Raw genomic sequence first — 21,192 nt, forward strand, 5'->3', positions numbered from 1 at the left:
GTAAAGTTTGTTTTAAATTCTAAATCATTAAACACGAATCAATTAACACATGCTTCTCTTTGAACGACTTAATATAATATTAAACTTTTATGAAATAAATGAAAAATAAACGTTTGGTTCCTCAACTGCGTTGCCCACTCCAGTCAGCAGATGGCGATGTGCGTCTTTTAGGTTCAGGCGATGCTGCCAGTGTGACGTATAATCTAGTGGACGGGACGCTCCTTCAACAACAACAGCTAGTCAGACACCTCGGTAGCTTTCTAGCAAACATAGCTACAACATTCACGCTCTTTACACTGTTTTGGTGTATATTAGTCGCTGTGTATTAAACACACTTCTGTCGTATGTACTTGATGGCCCATTTAATTATATATTTACGTTGTTTGTCAGCTAGCTGGTTTGCTAAGTTAGCTTAGAACTAGGCTAGTCACTAATGCTAGCTAGCTAACATCCCCGACCATGAGTTCACTAAGCTTCTCTCCTCCTGCTAAAGAAGAGGTCTGCTGGACGGAGAAAGAAGCTCTTGTGAAAGAGGAGGAGGAGGAGAAAGATGTTACAATACAAAAACAAGTAGAGGGTGAGACTGTTACCGTGAAAGAAGAAGAGAAAGACGTTTCAGTGAAAGAAGAGGAGGAAGAGAAAGAGGAGGATGCAGTTTATGGAGTGAAAGAGGAGGAGGGGGAGATGACTGTCACATTGGAGGAAGAAGAGGAGGTTGGAGATCTGTTTAACACCAGTAAGTACCGTCTCTGCAGTCGTTGAACCAATATGCAGTAAAGGGGTTCTACACTTTAATGTTGTTCTGTAGGAATGGCTGAAGCTACACTGTAACGTGTAGAACATCAAGAGTGGACCATCAACAAAACGTTAACAATTGATCAAATGCATCCAATGACAATGCCTGAAATACTGTAGTCCTCAATATCTCCGATTAGATTAGCCCAAGATGTTCTCTTAAAGGGGCAATCAGCAGTTGTTACATCCATTTTGGGACTTATACATTAATGATATGTACCCATCTGTTTCTTGAATAAATCACTTATAAATGCCTCATGAGCTTAGTTCAACTGTCGTACCCCATCAGAACCCAAAATATACGTTTTTATTTACTCCAATGTTTGTCAGTAAATATAAACAAACACTGTATATCCTCAAAACATGGATCTTACTTTGATACCTGACGGTTTTTTACTTTTTCCCTCACTCAACTTTTTTCCTCACTCAACTTTTTTCATTCATCCCCGGAGGTTTTATCTGGACATGGTTCGTCAGGACTTCAAACAGCCGAAGCTAAGTAACATTAACATGATGCCTTCTAATTGCAGTCGTTGTACTTATAATATACAGGAGAACGATCGCCTTACGGCAAGGATAGCTGTGCTGCAAGCCCAGCTTCAGACGCGATCGTTAGGCAAGGGTAATTTCAGTGTAGGAAAGGATGAAACAGCGTCTGTGCCACCAGTAAGTACAGATAGTAACGTTAGTATAAACCCCCTCGCACGGTCCCCGCAGCCGGACATCTTTCTCATGGCTTCTGGAGGGAAACGCTGTAGGAATGCTCAACCGGTGTCGCTTATTCAGCCGACAGAAACTTTCAACCGGTTCTCCCCATTAAGCGAGTCGGAGTCGGAGGCCGAGACTTCTCTGGTCTCTACTCCTCCCGTTGTGGGGTCTGAGACGCCGACGGCTCCCACCATTAGCTCTGACAAATTGAAAACCCTAGTCATTGGCGACTCCATTACCCGCAGTATTAGACTTAAAACTAATCATCCAGCGATCATACACTGTTTACCAGGGGCAGGGCTACCGACGTTAAGGCTAATCTAAAGACGGTGCTGGCTAAAGCTAAAACTGGCGAGTGTAGAGAGTATAGAGATATTGTTATCCACGTCGGCACCAACGATGTTAGGATGAAACAGTCAGAGGTCACCAAGCGCAACATAGCTTCAGCGTGTAAATCAGCTAGAAAGATGTGTCGGCATCGATTAATTGTCTCTGGCCCCCTCCCAGTTAGGGGGAGTGATGAGCTCTACAGCAGAGTCTCACAACTCAATCGCTGGTTGAAAACTGTTTTCTGCCCCTCCCAAAAGATAGAATTTGTAGATAATTGGCCCTCTTTCTGGGACTCACCCACAAACAGGACCAAGCCTGGCCTGTTGAGGAGTGACAGACTCCATCCTAGCTGGAGGGGTGCTCTCATCTTATCTACGAACATAGACAGGGCTCTAACTCCTCTAGCTCCACAATGAAATAGGGTGCAGGCCAGGCAGCAGGCTGTTAGCCAGCCTGCCAGCTTAGTGGAGTCTGCCACTAGCACAGTCAGTGTAGTCAGCTCAGCTTCCCCCATTGAGACCGTGTCTGTGCCTCGATCTAGGTTGGGCAAAAATTAAAAATGGCGGTGTTCGCTTTAGCAATCTCACTAGTATAAAGACCTCCTCCATTCCTGCCATTATTGAAAGAGATTGTGATACCTCACATCTCAAAATTGGGTTACTTAATGTTAGATCCCTCACTTCCAAGGCAGTTATAGTCAATGAACTAATCACTGATAATAATCTTGATGTGATTGGCCTGACTGAAACATGGCTTAAGCCTGATGAATTTACTGTGTTAAATGAGGCCTCACCCCCAGGTTACATTAGTGACCATACCCCCCGTGCATCCGGCAAAGGCGGAGGTGTTGCTAACATTTACGATAGCAAATTTCAATTTACAAAAAAAAAACAACAATGACGTTTTCGTCTTTTGAGCTTCTAGTCATGAAATCTATGCAGCCTACTCACTCACTTTTTATAGCTACTGTTTATAGGCCTCCTGGGCCATATGCAGTGTTCCTCACTGAGTTCCCTGAATTCCTATCGGATCTTGTAGTCATAGCAGATAATATTCTAATTTTTGGTGACTTTAACATTCACATGGAAAAGTCCACAGACCCACTCCAAAAGGCTTTCGGAGCCATCATCGACTCAGTGGGTTTTGTCCAACATGTCTCTGGACCTACTCACTGCCACAGTCATACTCTGGACCTAGTTTTGTCCCATGGAATAAATGTTGTGGATCTAAATGTTTTTCCTCATAATCCTGGACTATCGGACCACCATTTTATTACGTTTGCAATTGCAACAAATAATCTGCTCAGACCCCAACCAAGGAGCATTAAAAGTCGTGCTATAAATTCTCAGACAACCCAAAGATTCCTTGATGCCCTTCCAGACTGCCTCTGCCTACCCAAGGACGTCAGAGGACAAAAATCAGTTAACCACCTAACCGAGGAACTCAATTTAACCTTGCGCAATACCCTAGATGCAGTTGCACCCCTAAAAAACTAAAAAACATCTGTCATAAGAAACTAGCTCCCTGGTATACAGAAAATACACGAGCTCTGAAGCAAGCTTCCAGAAAATTGGAACGGAAATGGCGCCACACCAAACTGGAAGTCTTCCGACTAGCTTGGAAAGACAGTACCGTGCAGTATCGAAGAGCCCTTACTGCTGCTCGATCATCCTATTTTTCCAACTTAATTGAGGAAAATAAGAACAATCCGAAATTTCTTTTTGATACTGTCGCAAAAGCTAACTAAAAAGCAGCCTTCGCAAATGGAGGATGGCTTTCACTTCAGCAGTAATAAATTTATGAACTTCTTTGAGGAAAAGATCATGATCATTAGAAAGCAAATTACAGACTCCTCTTTAAATCTGGGTATTCCTCCAAAGCTCCATTGTCCTGAGTCTGCACAACTCTGCCAGGACCTAGGATCAAGGGAGATACTAAAGTGTTTTAGTACTATATCTCTTGACGCAATGATGAAAATAATCATGGCCTCCAAACCCTCAAGCTGCATACTGGACCCTATTCCAACTAAACTACTGAAAGAGCTGCTTCCTGTGCTTGGCCCTCCTATGTTGAACATAATAAACGGCTCTCTATCCACCGGATGTGTACCAAGCTCACTAAAAGTGGCAGTAATAAAGCCTCTCTTGAAAAAGCCGAATCTTGATCCAGAAATTATAAAAAACTATCGGCCTATATCGAATCTTCCATTCCTCTCCAAAATTTTAGAAAAAAGCTGTTGCACAGCAACTGACTGCCTTCCTGAAGACAAACAATGTATACGAAAACGCTTCAGTCTGGTTTTAGACCCCATCATAGCACTGAGACTGCACTTGTGAAGGTGGTAAATGACCTTTTAATGACGTCAGACCGAGGCTCTGCATCTGTCCTCGTGCTCCTAGATCTTAGTGCCGCTTTTGATACCATCGATCACCACATTCTTTTGGAGAGATTGGAAACCCAAATTGGTCTACATGGACAAGTTCTGGCCTGGTTTAGATCTTATCTGTCGGAAAGATATCAGTTTGTCTCTGTGAATGGTTTGTCCTCTGACAAATCAATTGTAAATTTCGGTGTTCCTCAAGGTTCCGTTTTAGGACCACTATTGTTTTCACTATATATTTTACCTCTTGGGGATGTCATTCGAAAACATAATGTTAAATTTCACTGCTATGCAGACGACACACAGCTGTACATTTCAATGAAACATGGTGAAGCCCCAAAATTGCCCTCGCTAGAAGCCTGTGTTTCAGACATAAAGAAGTGGATGGCTGCAAACTTTCTACTTTTAAACTCGGACAAAACAGAGATGCTTGTTCTAGGTCCCAAGAAACAAAGAGATCTTCTGTTGAATCTGACAATTAATCTGGATGGTTGTACAGTCGTCTCAAATAAAACTGTGAAGGACCTCGGCGTTACTCTGGACCCTGATCTCTCTTTTGAAGAACATATCAAGACTGTTTCAAGGACAGCTTTTTTCCATCTACGTAACATTGCAAAAATCAGAAATTTTCTGTCCAAAAATGACGCAGAAAAAATTAATCCATGCTTTTGTTACTTCTAGGCTGGACTACTGCAATGCTCTACTTTCCGGCTACCCGGATAAAGCACTAAATAAACTTCAGTTAGTGCTAAATACGGCTGCTAGAATCCTGACTAGAACCAAAAAATTTGATCATATTACTCCAGTGTTAGCCTCCCTACACTGGCTTCCTGTTAAGGCAAGGGCTGATTTCAAGGTTTTACTGCTAACCTACAAAGCATTACATGGGCTTGCTCCTACCTATCTTTCCGATTTGGTCCTGCCGTACATACCTACACGTACGCTACGGTCACAAGACGCGGCCTCCTAATTGTCCCTAGAATTTCTAAGCAAACGGCTGGAGGTAGGGCTTTCTCCTATAGAGCTCCATTTTTATGGAATGGTCTGCCTACCAATGTGAGAGACGCAGACTCAGTCTCAACCTTTAAGTCTTTACTGAAGACTTATCTCTTCAGTAGGTCCTATGATTAAGTATAGTCTGGCCCAGGAGTGTGAAGGTGAACGGAAAGGCTGGAGCAACGAACCGCCCTTGCTGTCTCTGCCTTGCCGGTTCCCCTCTTTCCACTGGGATTCTCTGCCTCTAACCCTTTTACAGAGGCTGAGTCACTGGCCTACTGGTGTTCTTCCATGCCGTCCATGGGAGGGGTGCGTCACTTGAGTGGGTTGAGTCACTGACGTGGTCTTCCTGTCTGGGTTGGCGCCCCCCCTTGGGTTGTGCCATGGCGGAGATCGTTGTGGGCTATACTCGGCCTTGTCTTAGGACGGTAAGTTGGTGGTTGGAGACATCCCTCTAGTGGTGTGGGGGCTGTGCTTTGGCAAAGTGGGTGGGGTTATATCCTGCCTGTTTGGCCCTGTCCGGGGTATCATCGGATGGGGCCACAGTGTCTTCTGATCCCTCCTGTCTCAGCCTCCAGTATTTATGCTGCAGTAGTTTATGTGTCGGGGGGCTAGGGTCAGTCTGTTACATCTGGAGTATTTCTCTTGTCTTATCCGGTGTCCTGTGTGTATTTAAATATGCTCTCTCTAATTCTCTCTTTCTCTCTTTCTGTCTTTCTCTCGGAGGACCTGAGCCCTAGGACCATGCCTCAGGACTACCTGGTATGATGACTCCTTGCTGTCCCCAGTGTACCTGGCCGTGCTGCTGCTCCAGTTTCAACTGTTCTGCCTGCGGCTATGGAACCCTGACCTGTTCACCGGACGTGCTTGTTGCACCCTCGACAACTACTATGATTATTATTATTTGACCATGCTGGTCATTTATGAACATTTTAACATTTTAACATTTTGACCATGTTCTGTTTTAATATCCACCCTGCACAGCCAGAAGAGGACTGGCCACCCCTCATAGCCTGGTTCCTCTCTAGGTTTCTTCCTAGGTTTTTGGCCTTTCTAGGGAGTTTTTCCTAGGGAGTTTTTCCTAGCCACCGTGCTTCTTTCACATGCTTTGCTTGCTGTTTGGGGTTTTAGGCTGGGTTTCTGTACAGCACTTTGAGAATATCAGCTGATGTACGAAGGGCTATATAAAAATAAATTTGATTTGATTTGATTTGATTTAAAACTAGAATGTTGATATCATGGATGGTTACATTTCTCCAGCCACATCCCTCAGCTTTTTACTGAAACGGGCAGGGACGACGTTTTGTTATTGTTTCTACTGCCGATTGCTGCCCCTGTTACTCCTCTAGGTCCAAGTACTGTATGTTATTTTCAGAGGTAGACTGGCTCTGGCAGCTAAAATAGTCAATTATTCCATCTAAATGTGAATCGATTCTCAATTGCGACACATTCAAGGAAAATAGGAATGTTTCTCGACTCATAACCTGACTTTAAAAAGGGATTTCGTGAGAATTAGTTTAGGAACTGCGTGTCACAGCATGACAATGTGAACGCGATTGGTCGACAGTCTCTTGGATGCGAGTTATATACGCCCTGACATTTTCTGGAACAGTTTTTATTTGAAAACGTTTTTGTTTACTTGCCTGCCTATTGAATTTGGAATGCACTGTACTGTTCATCTCTGAAACTCACTTAGATAATTCCTTTGATACAGCAGTAGCAATACAGGGACATAACATCTACAGGGACCTACAGTAGGTCTATGTTGTTGTTAGGTGATGTTATGGGTCCTACAGTAGGTCTATGTTGTTATTAGGTAAAGTTTTGGGTCCTACAGTAGGTCTATGTTGTTATTAGGTGAAGTTATGGGTCCTACAGTAGGTCTATGTTATTGTTAGGTGAAGTTATAGGCCAATTTGGCAAACACTTAGTTTACTTAGTTTTTTCCCCCCAAGATGGCGTAGGAGTGCATACGTGGTTTGTCATCCTCTCGTTTTCTTTTTCGTCTTTTTTTGTATATATTCCAATTTACTTTCAATCTCTTTTTCTATTTTTAAATTAAATATACCTTCCGATGTTAATCTCAATGTGACACAGATCCGCTATTTTTCTTTTAAATATAGCCAAAACATTCATTAGAGGCTAACCAGCGAATTAGCTACTAGCTATTTAGTCATTGTTAGCCACTGCTAGCGGCCTTTACCCTCTGCTCAGGCACCAGCCGCTTTTAGCCTGGATAATACCTGCCAGCCTCGGACTGTTTTTCTCCACTAAAACGCCGGAATCCTGCCGTAAACCCTGGACCTTTACCCCTGATCATCACAAATAGCTAGCTGCCACTGAGTGACCCAGCCCCAAAAGCTAGCCCTGAGCCAGGCGCATCTCCCGGCTTGCAAACAAATTTACCACAACTACAATACCTCTTTCACCATTTGGCACGGTCCCTTCGTCGACACGTCATGCCAGTAGGTTACAGTAGGTTGTATCTCTCTAGGTCATGCCAGTAGGCTACAGTAGGTTGTATCTCTCTAGGTCATGCCAGTAGGCTACAGTAGGTTGTATCTCTCTAGGTCATGCCAGTAAGTTACAGTAGGTTGTACCTCTCTAGGTCATGCCAGTAGGTTACAGTAGGTTGTACCTCTCTAGGTCATGCCAGTAGGCTACAGTAGGTTGTACCTCTCTAGGTCATGCCAGTAGGCTACAGTAGGTTGTACCTCTCTAGGTCATGCCAGTAGGCTACAGTAGGTTGAATCTCTCTAGGTCATGCCAGTAGGTTACAGTAGGTTGTACCTCTCTAGGTCATGCCAGTAGGCTACAGTAGGTTGTACCTCTCTAGGTCATGCCAGTAGGTTACAGTAGGTTGTAACTCTCTAGGTCATGCCAGTAGGTTGTAACTCTCAGATCATGCCAGTAGGCTACAGTAGGTTGTATCTCTCTAGGTCATGCCAGTAGGCTACAGTAGGTTGTATCTCTCTAGGTCATGCCAGTAGGCTACAGTAGGTTGTATCTCTCTAGGTCATGCCAGTAGGCTACAGTAGGTTGTATCTCTCTAGATCATGCCAGTAGGCTACAGTAGGTTGTATCTCTCTAGGTCATGCCAGTAGGCTACAGTAGGTTGTATCTCTCTAGGTCATGCCAGTAGGCTACAGTAGGTTGTATCTCTCTAGGTCATGCCAGTAGGCTACAGTAGGTTGTAACTCTCTAGGTCATGCCAATAGGTTACAGTAGGTTGTATCTCTAGGTCATGCCAGTAGGTTACAGTAGGTTGTAACTCTAGATCATGCCAGTAGGTTACAGTAGGTTGTAACTCTCTAGGTCATGCCAGTAGGTTACAGTAGGTTGTATCTCTCTAGGTCATGCCAGTAGTTTACAGTAGGTTGTAACTCTCTAGGTCATGCCAGTAGGTTACAGTAGGTAGTAACTCTCTAGGTCATGCCAGTAGGGTACAGTAGGTTGTATCTCTCTCGGTCATGCCAGTAGGATACAGTAGGTTGTATCTCTCTAGGTCATGCCAGTAGTTACAGTAGGTTGTAACTCTCTAGGTCATGCCAGTAGGTTACAGTAGGTTGTAACTCTGTAGGTCATGCCAGTAGGTTAGAGTAGGTTGTAACTCTCTAGGTCATGCCAGTAGGCTACAGTAGGTTGTAACTCTCTAGGTCATGCCAGTAGGTTACAGTAGTCAGTAACTCTCTAGGTCATGCCAGTAGGTTACAGTAGGTTGTATCTCTCTAGGTCATGCCAGTAGGTTACAGTAGGTTGTATCTCTCTAGGTCATGCCAGTAGGTTACATCTCTCTAGGTCATGCCAGTAGGTTACAGTAGGTTGTATCTCTCTAGGTCATGCCAGTAGGTTACAGTAGGTTGTATCCAAGTGGAAACAATTATCAACCCAATGTGGAAAGTGTTTAATTTGGTCAACAACAAAATGAATGGCATATTTGCTACGTGAGGTTTACTTGATCTAACAGAAGTTTCGTAATGATTAAGTTGTTATGTGGACACGTGACATACCGACAACTTTGATAAAACACTATTGGAGTTGTCTCCAGATCGCTATGCATATTCATCACTACATGCCGTGGCCCTCAGTCTGCGGTCAGCAGATAGACCCTTCTCAAATATATATGTTAAGTCACTTTTTGGAAACGGAACGGAGAAAACAAGAGGTAGCTTGCTCTCTACGTCCTGATTCTAGACATATCAGTCATCATCCCAGGGCCCTCCGTTGAAGAGGTATTGACGAGCCAACTCCGAATATCCAAAGTTAAAAACTAATTGAAGGCGGTACTTACTGGTGTTAATCAGATCTCCTATCTCCTCCTCTTCATCTTCCAATGTGACAGTAATCTCTCCTTCCTTCTTCACTCCAAAAACAGCATCATCCTCTTCTTCCTCTTGTTTAACTGAAACGTCTTTCTCTTCATCTTTCACTGTAACAGCCTCACCCTTTACTTCTTGTTTTACTGTAACATCCTCCTCCTCTTTCACTCTGAACGCATCTTCTTCTTTCACTGAAACGTCTTTGTCTTCTTTCACTGTAACAGCCTCACCCTCTACTTCTTGTTTTACTGTAACATCCTCCTCTTTCTTCTCCTCTTTCACGACAATGTTCAGCCCCAGAGCTTCTTTCTCCGTCCAGCAGACCTCCTCTTCTTTAACAGGAGGGGAGTAGTTTAGGGAGCTCATGTTCGGGGATGTTAGCTAGCTAGCTATCATTAGCGACCAGGCTAATGCGAACTTAACCAGCCAGCTACTATAGCTGACTAATAAACAATAACGTAATATTAAATTAAATAGGTTAACAAGTCGATACGACACAAGTGTGTCTAAAACACAGTAGGTAATATAGACCGAAAGCGTATAAATAGCTTGAATCTTTCGGCTATGTTGGCTAGCAAGCTACCGAGGTGGTTGACGAGCTGTTTATGAAGAACCGTCCACTAGATTATACGTCACGCTGCAGCATCGCCTGAAAGACGCACATCGCGGTCTGCTGACTGGAGGGAAACGCTGTTGAGGAGCAGATTTTATATTCAGACTAAGATTATTTTACATGGATTTAATTAAATAATACTATTATATTGAGACATACAAAGACAGGAATGTGGTGATTGATTAGTGAGAATAAAATTTTTTTACTACAGCACATTTAAGGCAGTTTCATTCAGTCAAACAACATATAAATAAGTAGCCAGCTACTGTAGGTCTATACTGATCCTACATGGTGTAACAATACATCATGTAGATGTATATAATGAACAGACTAGGTCTATACTGCTCCTACATGGTGTAACAATACATCATGTAGATGTATATAATGAACAGACTAGGTCTATACTGCTGCTACATGGTGTAACAATACAGTGCATTCGGAAAGTATTCAGACCCTTTCACTTTTTACACATTTTGTTACATTACAGCCTTATTCTAAAATGATTAACTCTACCGTTCAAAAGGTTGGAGTCACTTAGAAATGTTCATGTTTTTGAAAGAAAAACACTTTTTTTGTCCATTAAAATAACATCAAATTGATCTGAAATACAGTGTAGACATTGTTAATGTTGTAAATGACTATTGTAGCTGGAAACAGCTGATTGTTTATGGAATATCTACATAGGCGTACAGAAGTCCATTATCAGCAACCATCACTCCTGTGTTCCAATGCCACGTTGTGTTAGCTAATCCAAGTTTATCATTTTAAAAGGCTAATTGATCATTAGAAAACCCTTTTGCAATTATGTTAGCACAGCTGAAAACTGTTGTGCTGATTTAACAAAGCTTTTGTAAACAGTGTTGTTGCATAACAATCAGGCAGTAGAACAACAATAATCATCACCCTCTTGACCAATCTTCCCTCCCCTTAACATTGGGTTTGATTCAGACCCTACCAGTGTACCAGGTGGACATTGGGTTGATTCAGACCCTGTCAGTGTGCCAGGTGGACATTGGGTTGATTCAGACCCTGTCAGTGTACCAGGTGGACATTGGGTTTGATTCAGACCCTGTCAGAGTACCAGGTGGACATTGGGTTGATTCAGACCCTGTCAGTGTACCAGGTGGACATTGGGTTGATTCAGACCCTGTCAGTGTACCAGGTGGACATTGGGTTGATTCAGACCCTGCCAGTGTACCAGGTGGACATTGGGTTTAATTCAGACCCTGCCAGTGTACCAGGTGGACATTGGGTTTGATTCAGACCCTGCCAGCATGGCCAGAAATGTATTCCAAGGTCAGTAACTTATAACCACAGAACCACCCCAGACCTTTCATGCATGACTAAAAACACCTAAGTATTAGATTTACTGCCATGGTCTAGTATGTCACTGCATCAGACACCATTCACAATGCTGGCTGAGGTACGAGTAAAACATGACATATTATTTCCTAACCATTCACAATGCTGGCTGAGGTACGAGTAAAACATGAAATATTATTTCCTAACCATTCACAATGCTGGCTGAGGTACGAGTAAAACATGAAATATTATTTCCTAATTGTAAAAAATTCCCCAATCTTTTAAAAAAGATCTGAAATGTCAAGGCTTTAGTTCAGTGGGCTTTTCCATTGTTGAGGAAAGCAGGGGAAGTGTTGTGAGTAACAGAACTGCCTACGGTGTGGGGGAAGGGACGCTGCTCACTGATTGGCTGTAGTGACAAAGGTCCCTCCAAAAATCTATCACTATTCCAACTCAAAATCTCCCCCAAATCTACCACTAATAGGCCAAGCCTCCACAGACCATATCATTTGACATTCAAATATGTCATTTTAAATAGCTAAATTCAATCCAGCTGAGCCTTTTTAACACAGACAGTTGTTCTTGCTGTAAATGTTATGCCTTTGTACAGATCTAAGATCAGTTCTCCTCCACAATGCATATACAGTACCGGTCAATTGTTTGGACACACCTACAAATTCAATGTTTTTTTCTTTATTTTAACTGTTGTCGAAGTTGGCCTTCCCAGTGGCTCAGTTGGTAGAGCATGGTGTGTGCAACGCCAGGGTTGTGGGTTAGATTCCCACGGGGGGCCAGTACAAAAAAAAAAGAAAATGCATGAAATGTATGCATTCACTACTGTAAGTTGCTCTGGATAAGAGCTTCTGCTAAATAACTAAAATGTAAATGTAAAAAATGTACAATAATAGTGAAGACAACACAACTATGAAGTAACTCATATGGAATCATGTAGTAACCAAAAAAGTGTTAAACAAATCAAAATATATTTTATATTTGAAATTCTTCAAAGTAGCCACCCTTTGCCTTGATGACAGCTTTGCACACTCTTTGCATTCTCTCAACCAGCTTCACCTGGAATGCTTTTCCAACAGTCTTGAAGGAGTTCCCACATATGCTGAGCAATTGTTGGCTGCATTTCCTTCAATCTGCGGTCCGATTCATCCCAAACCATCGCATAGGCATAGTTGTTGTCTTCACAGTTAACTCTAATGAACTTATCTTCTGCAGCAGAAGTAACTCTGGGTCTTCCTTTCCTGTGGCAATCCTCATGAGAGCCAGCTTCATCATAGCGATGGATGGTTTTTGTGACTGCACTTGAAGATTCATTCAAAGTTTTTGAAAGTTTCCGTATTGACTGACCTTCATGTGTTAAAGTAATGACGGACTGTCATTTCTTTTTGCTTATTTGAGCTGTTCTTGCCATAATATAGACAAATAGGGATATCTTCTGTATACCACCCCTACATTGTCACAACACAACTGATTGGCTCAAATGCATTAAGAAAGAAAGAAATTCCACAAATTAACATTTAACAAGGCACACCTGTAAATTGAAATGCATTCCAGGTGACTACCTCATGGTAGATGATAGGAGATGGTCAAAAGACAAAAGTTTTTTTAATTTTTTTTAAGTCAAAATCAAACATAATAAAAGTACATTTGAATGACACTAAGTGGCAGTGTTTTTACAACTAATGCCGGTTTGCCTGAGGCTGATGCCGTGCAGGTGTTGGAACACATGCATATTCACACACTCTCATTCAAACAAACACATACAAGAACACACACATACATGTAATAGTGCCAGACATGCACAAAAACATATACAGTTGGCATTGCTGTTATGATTTTAGTTGTCCTTGATGTCATTTGTTTTAAATGTATTATTTTGTTTTATAATTGTTTTGCATTGTTGTTTGCTGTTTTCTTCTGTCTTTTCCTTTTTTCTCTTTAGTTCATTCTCTTGGTTGTTGGTGCATTGGGAGGGTTCTTGGAGGTGGGGAATGGAATTAATTGTCTTTTTTTATCAGGGGGGACTGTGGGAGGGGTCTCGAATGGTTGAGGGACAGCTATTGGGGAACTGTGGGGGGATCTTGGAGGGTTGAGGGACAGCTATTGGGGAACTGTGGGGGGATCTTGGAGGGTTGAGGGACAGCTATTGGGGAACTGTGGGGGGGGATCTTGGAGGGTTGAGGGCAAGCTATTGGGGAACTGTGGGGGGATCTTGGAGGGTTGAGGGACAGCTATTGGGGAACTGTGGGGGGGATCTTGGAGGGTTGAGGGCCAGCTATTGGGGAACTGTGGGGGGGATCTTGGAGGGTTGAGGGAAAGCTATTGGGGAACTGTGGGGGGGATCTTGGAGGGTTGAGGGACAGCTATTGGGGAACTGTGGGGGGGATCTTGGAGGGTTGAGGGCAAGCTATTGGGGAACTGTGGGGGGGATCTTGGAGGATTGAGGGAAAGCTATTGGGGAACTGTGGGGGGATCTTGGAGGGTTGAGGGACAGCTATTGGGGAACTGTGGGGGGGGTCTTGGAGGGTTCGGGTTTCACTAGATTGTGATCATGAAAAAGGAAACTATGACATATATTTTATATCACTATCATGCACACGCACCCTCACACATAAGGATGGCTCTGTTGTGGACAGACTGATACATGTTTGACAGTGTCTTGATGCTTTATTGTTTGTCCTTCATGTTCTAATACTTTAATGTTACCCCTTCCTTGTGTTGTTTGTAATAAATAATAATATATATATATATATTTAAATCAGTCGGGGTCTAAACTTACTGTTGAGAGTTAGAATAGAAGAATAGACAAGGTGTAATTTCGAAATGTGCATCAGCAGTTTTTCTCTTGAAAAAAAAATAAAGAGGTGGGGAAAAGTACATTCTACACAAATGACCTTCATTATATCAAAGAACAAATGTGTGTGTCTGAGGGGAAATTAACTTTCATACAGCCAAAAGTGGTGAGAAATTACACCAATATCAGTGGACAATTTGCACTGCTGCTGAAAAACATCCCCACAGCATGATGCTGCCACCACCATGCTTCACCGTAGGGATGGTGCAAATTTTCCTCCAGACGTGACACTTGGCATTCAGGCCAAAGAGTTCAATCTTAGTTTAATCAGACCAGAGAATCTTGTTTCTCATGGTCTGAGAGTCCTTTAGGTGCCTTTTGGCAAACTCCAAGTGGGCTGTCATATAACTTTTACTGAGGAGTGGCTTCCGTCTGGCCTCTCTACCACAAAGGCCTGATTGGTGGAGTGCTGCAGAGATGATGGTCCTTCTGGAAGGTTCTCCCATCTCCACAGAGGAACTCTGGAGCTCTGTCAGAGTGACCATCGGATTCTTGGTCAACTCCCTGACCAAGGCCCTTCTCCCTCGATTGCTCAGTTTGGCCGGGCAGCCAGCTCTGGGAAGAGTCTTGGTGGTTCCAAACTTCTTCCATTTCAGAATGATGGAGGCCACTGTTCGTGCAGACATTTTTGGAACCCCTCCCCAGATCTATGCCTCAAAACAATCCTGTCTCAGCGCTCTATGGACAATTCCTTTGACCTCATGGCTTGGTTTTTGCTCTGACATGCACTGTGAACTGTGGGACCTTATATAGAGAGGTGTGTGCCTTTCTAAATCATGTCCAACCAATTTAATTTACCACAGGTGGACTCCAATCAAGTTGTAGAAACATCTCAACGATGATTAATGGAATCAGGATGCATCTGAACTCGATTTCGAGTCTCATAGCAAAGGGTCTGAATACTTTAAGTGCATTTGTAAAAATGTCTAAAAACCTGCTTTGGGATTGTGTAGAGTTTTCAAAAAAATGTTAACCTTTATGTAACTAAGCAAGTCAGTTAAGAACAAATTCTTATTTTCAATGACTGCCTATGAACAGTGGGTTAACTGCCTTGTTCAGGGGCAGAACAACAGATTTGTACCTCGTCAGCTTGGGGATTTGAACTTGCAACCTTTTGGTTACTAGTCCAAAGCTCTAACCACTAGTCTACCCTGCCGCCTCATTAGCAGTTTTGTACACAGTCATGTGATACGTGGCATAGAAAAGTCCAATCTTAGGAGAGTATATGGGAGGCACTATACTGTGTGTCTGCAGGTGTCTATCTGGTCAAAACCACTGATACAGGTGCCACTCCACCCTCTGGTGGGATGGATCATGTCTACAGAGAAACCTAGATTCAAATACTTAGATTTGTGTGTATTGGGTATATGTTGTGAAATTGTTAGATATTACTTGTTAGATATTACTGCACTGTCGGAGCTAGAAACACAAGCATTTCACTACACCCACAATAATATCTCCTCAACACGTGATATAACCAATAAAATGTGATTTTGATTTGAAATAAACATCCTATTTATCAAAGGTGCTTTTGTCTGGGGTCAAAATGACTCCAAAGGATTTGAATTTGTTAAAAGTCCATATTGATACAGAAACACTAAACCATGATTTAGATGTATTAACAACCAGTTGATTGACAAAGTCATGACAAATTGGAACAATTGAATAAACCACATTTTGGCTATGATAAAAGATATGCCTCTGGCGTCAAAATGATCCATGTCAGAAGTATGGTTCAATGCAAATATGTAGTGGGTGTAAAGTTTGTTTTAAATTCTCACTCATTAAACACAAATCAATTAACACATGCTTCTCTTTGAACGACTTAATATAATATTAAACTTTTATGACAAAAATGAAAAATAAACGTTTGGTTCCTCAACTGCGTTGCCCACTCCAGTCAGCAGATGGCGATGTGCGTCTTTTAGGTTCAGGCGATGCTGCCAGTGTGACGTATAATCTAGTGGACGGGACGCTCCTTCAACAACAACAGCTAGTCAGACACAACGGTAGCTTTCTAGCAAACATAGCTACAACATTCACGCTCTTTACACTGGTTTGGTGTATATTAGTCGCTGTGTATTAAACACACTTCTGTTGTATGTACTTGTTGGCACATTTAATTATATATTTACGTTGTTTGTCAGCTAGCTGGTTTGCTAAATTAGCTTAGAACTAGGCTAGCCGCTAATGCTAGCTAGCTAACATCTCCGACCATGAGTTACATTTACATTATTTAGCAGACGCTCTTATCCACAGCGACTTACAAATTGATGCATTCACCTTATGATATCCAGTGGAACAACCACTTTCCAATAGTGCATCTAAATCTTTTAGGGGGGGGGGTTAGAAGGATTACTTTATCCTATCCTAGGTATTCCTTAAAGAGGTGGGGTTTCAGGTGTGTCCGGAAGGTGGTGATTGACTCCGCTGTCCTGGCGTCGTGAGGGAGCTTGTTCCACCATAGGGGTGCCAGAGCAGCGAACAGTTTTGACTGGGCTGAGCGGGAACTGTGCTTCCACAGAGGTAGGGGGGCCAGCAGGCCAGAGGTGGATGAACGCAGAGAGTTCACTAAGCTACTCTCCTCCTGCTAAAGAAGAGGTCTGTTGGACGGAGAAAGAAACTCTTGTGAAAGAGGAGGAGGAAGAGAAGGATGTTACAATACAAAAACAAGTAGAGGGTGAGGTTATTACCGTGAAAGAAGAAGAGAAAGACGTTTCAGTGAAAGAGGAAGAAGACTCGTTCAGAGTGAAAGAGGAGGAGGTTACAGTAAAAGAAGAGCAGGATGAGAAAGAGGAGGGTGCCGTTTTTGGAGTGAAAGAGGAGGAGGAGGAGGAGGAGGAGATCACTGTCACATCGATAAAGGAGGTGGAAGAAGAGGAGGAAACTGGATATCTGGGCCCTGTTTCCCAAACGCATCTTAAGGCATCTAATGGTTCTAACGGTGAACTTAGCCATAAGATGGTTTTGTGAAACCGTTCCCTGATTAACACTAGTATGTACTGTCTTAAAAACAGAGGCACAAACACTGCAGTTGTTGAACTGATGTGTGGTGTTAGTGGGAATCTGCAATTGTTACATCCATATTGTGACTTTATAATTATTTATTTATAGCCATCGATTCTTGAAGAATATAACACATGCCTCATGAGCTTAGTTCAACTGTTGTTCCCCATCATAACCCCAAATAAGCTTTTTTTACTCCAATGTTTAGAAACAATGTAAATCAACACTGTATAGCCTCAACATGGTTAAAACTTTAATGTTGATATCATGGATGGTCAGTCCTTACATCCGTAGGTCTGTCTATGAATTTGAGACTAGTTACATTTCTCCAGCCCCATCATCAACTTATAACCAAACAGTGGTGGAATTACAGCTTTGTTATTGTTTCAACTGCAGATTGACAGATTGTTGTGTGGCTTTTTTTAAATCAAGGATTTAAACAGAAACAAAATGGCAGCCCAGAGACTTAAGCTGTGTTAGAATACTCATACTAACCGTACTATTTGTGATGTTAACTGAGTATATAGTGTGCTTATTGGTCATAGTATGATGTAGTTAGTATGCCAAAAGTTCCTGGATGTCGTACTAAATTCGCCAAAACACGAATTATACGAGCAGTGGCCACTATTTCCGTGCTTTTAGGGCCCAAAATGCAATTCTTCATAAACCAGGTTGGCCAGTTGAGAACAAGTTCTCATTTCCAACTGCGACCTGTGCGTGGCTTTTCAGATTTGAAGAAAATGGAGGAAAATATTCAGCCGAAGTCCAACGAGAGCCGATACAAATTCATTGCTTTAACTAATTATGCCAAATGTTAAGAAAATGTTGAGCAATGTAATAAAGTAGTGACTTTTCAAATAAGTTACCTTACACGTTATTTTGGCTGACAATTTGTTAGCATGTTATTACAGCAGTATGTATCGGTATGTTAACTAGCTACCTAACGTTAGTTGGCTACTTATACATCAAACTTGCCAGTATATGAACTATATTCTATCTAACTAACTACCCAACGTTTATTGACTTGATTATTCCCGTCATTCTTAGCTTAGCTAAATGGTATAGTCGTTGTGCTTTCTCAATGGACATTCGGGTGCTTTCATAAATTCACTCTGGCTATCTACTCCAAATTCAGAGCACTCTCGTCTGAGTGTACCTGAGCGCAGTGTTTAACTATCCCTGTAAACACGCTGGAGGATTCAGTATCCATTGAAGAGCTTGAACGATTCATTGACGAGAGATACTTACGAACTCAAAGAAACATGTCGCTGGTTTCAGAGGATTCCAGCATCATCGTTGTTAAGGACAACCAACCCAATCAACAAAACAAAACCAAGTTGGCCAATAGGTATCAGCGATGGAACCAAACCATCCCCTAGTAAGAGGGCGAGTGGGGAGAGGTTTACTGATATGGATGTTGACTTGGATATATTACGAGAGGACATCAATGCATTATGTGCCAGTCTAGAATTCAGCCAACGTCAGATTGATGATCTAAGGAGAGAGAACACGGAGCTGAAAGGTACTGTAGACTCTATTCATGGCAAGGTGGAGGTGGTACAAAGGGATGAAAGGTGCTGTAGACTCTATTCATGGCAAGGTGGAGGTGGTACAAAGGGATAAAAGGTGCTGTAGACTCTATTCATGGCAAGGTGGAGGTGGTACAAAGGGATGAAAGGTGCTGTAGACTCTATTCATGGAAAGGTGGAGGCGGTACAAAGGGATGAAAGGTGCTGTAGACTCTATTCATGGCAAGGTGGAGGTGGTACAAAGGGATGAAAGGTGCTGTAGACTCTATTCATGGCAAGGTGGAGGTGGTACAAAGGGATGAAAGGTGCTGTAGACTATTCATGGCAAGGTGGAGGTGGTACAAAGGGATGAAAGGTGCTGTAGACTCTATTCATGGCAAGGTGGAGGTGGTACAAAGGGATGAAAGGTGCTGTAGACTCTATTCATAGCAAGGTGGAGGTGGTACAAAGGGAGAACAAACAACTTAACAACTTGGTAGACAGATATTCAGTAAATACTAGGAATAGATTGGTAGCGAGGTTGCATAGCAACAGCATCAACTTCTGGTAGACAGGCATAGCACTAGTACGCTCAACTGAAAGGATACAGTTTGTTTAAAGTTTACTAACATGAACTAATAGTAGAGATGGATTGGTAGACAGGCGTAGTGCTAGTACGCTCAACTGAAAGGATACAGTTTGTTTACAGTTTACTAACATGAACTAATAGTATAGATGGATTGGTAGACAGGCGTAGTGCTAGTACGCTCAACTGAAAGGATACAGTTTGTTTACAGTTTACTAACATGAACTAATAGTAGAGATGGATTGGTAGACAGGCGTAGTGCTAGTACGCTCAACTGAAAGGATACAGTTTGTTTATAGTTTACTAACATGAACTAATAGTAGAGATGGATTGGGTCTTTGGTCGGATCAAACGTCTTGTCTGCCTGTGTGATGTTTACGATGTCTGCCCACACTCAACCTAGCCTTGGGGATGGGCGGTAAACCATATTTTACTATATACCAGTATTGATGCACGGACCGGTTTGGGTTTTTACTTTACCTTCTATAAGGGTATTTCAATGTTTGGTTTGTTAAATGTGATGCGCAATTCCGTCACGTTCCTTTATTCAGGACATTTAGAATGACAACCCATTACAGAGTAGCCTAGTGGGATTATTCACAAAATGATCTGGTGATCAGGTTATGAAATGTCATGACAAAGACATTTTAGTTTCCATGTTTCACCTAAAATATTAAATGATTTATAGTCCTAGGTCTATGTTATTGTTAGGTGAAGTTATGGGTCCTACAGTAGGTCTATGTTGTTGTTAGGTGAAGTTATGGGTCCTACAGTAGGTCTATGTTGTTGTTAGGTGAAGTTATGGGTCCTACAGTAGGTCTATGTTGTTGTTAGGTGATGTTATGTGTCCTACAGGTCTGTATTATTGTATGGGCCAATTTGTTTAACACTTGGTGTACAAACCCTCATTGTCAGGCTCATGGCAAAGCTAGCCAAAGAGCATTTTACTGGTTGAAGTGTTTTTTAAGTATAAAGCAATTGATTTGTGACAATAACACAAACATATTAACCAGGACATTCAAACGAGCCTTACAATTCTAATCCAAAAGTAATGTGAAATGCACTGATAAGCAACCTCGAAATGGAGGCTATTTTTGCTGTCAGCCTATGAGAACTCCCCTGAGTTTTCCCCCACGGTGGTGAATTAGTGAATAGACACAGAGCTTAATGTGAGTTTCCTTGAGTAGCACTCCTGATCTTGCGCTGTAATATTCAGAATACATTGTGAAAAACTAAAATCTTTGCTCACCATTTTTGCTCCAGGCAGATATACTACATCCATAACTAATGGTTTCCTCATTACCAGATATACTAAATCCATAACTAGTGGTTTCGTCATTACCAGATATACTACATCCATAACTAGTGGTTACCTCATTATCAGATATACATGTAACGCTCGTCGTTGAAGGGGGACCAAAACGCAGCAGGTAAAGTGCTCATCCTCTTATTTATTAAAGAAAACACTTAAACAATAGAAAACAAACGACGAAAACAGTCCAGTAAGGTGCATAGACTATACTAGAAACAACCACCCACAAAACCCAGTGAAAACAAACACAACTAAATATGGCCTCCAATTAGAAACAACAACCAGCTGCCTCTAATTGGAGGTCATTGACAAAACTCACATAGAACTAGAAAAGCTAGATAAACATAGAAATAAGAAAACTAGAACCTTAACCCACAATACCCATCCACACAAAACAAACACCCCCTGCCACGCCCTGACCAACTACAATGACAAATAACCCCTTTTACTGGCCAGGACGTGACACTACAT

The 21,192-nt window shown here is 42.2% G+C and overlaps 1 pseudogene; it reads left to right on the forward strand.

Moving 5' to 3' along the window:
* The window catches only part of LOC123732742 (zinc finger protein 2 homolog), a 60,555-nt pseudogene that overhangs the window by 37,131 nt on the left and 2,232 nt on the right, over positions 1-21,192 (forward strand).

This window comes from Salmo salar, chromosome ssa02, assembly GCF_905237065.1.
Source record: "Salmo salar chromosome ssa02, Ssal_v3.1, whole genome shotgun sequence".
NCBI lineage: Eukaryota > Metazoa > Chordata > Actinopteri > Salmoniformes > Salmonidae > Salmo > Salmo salar.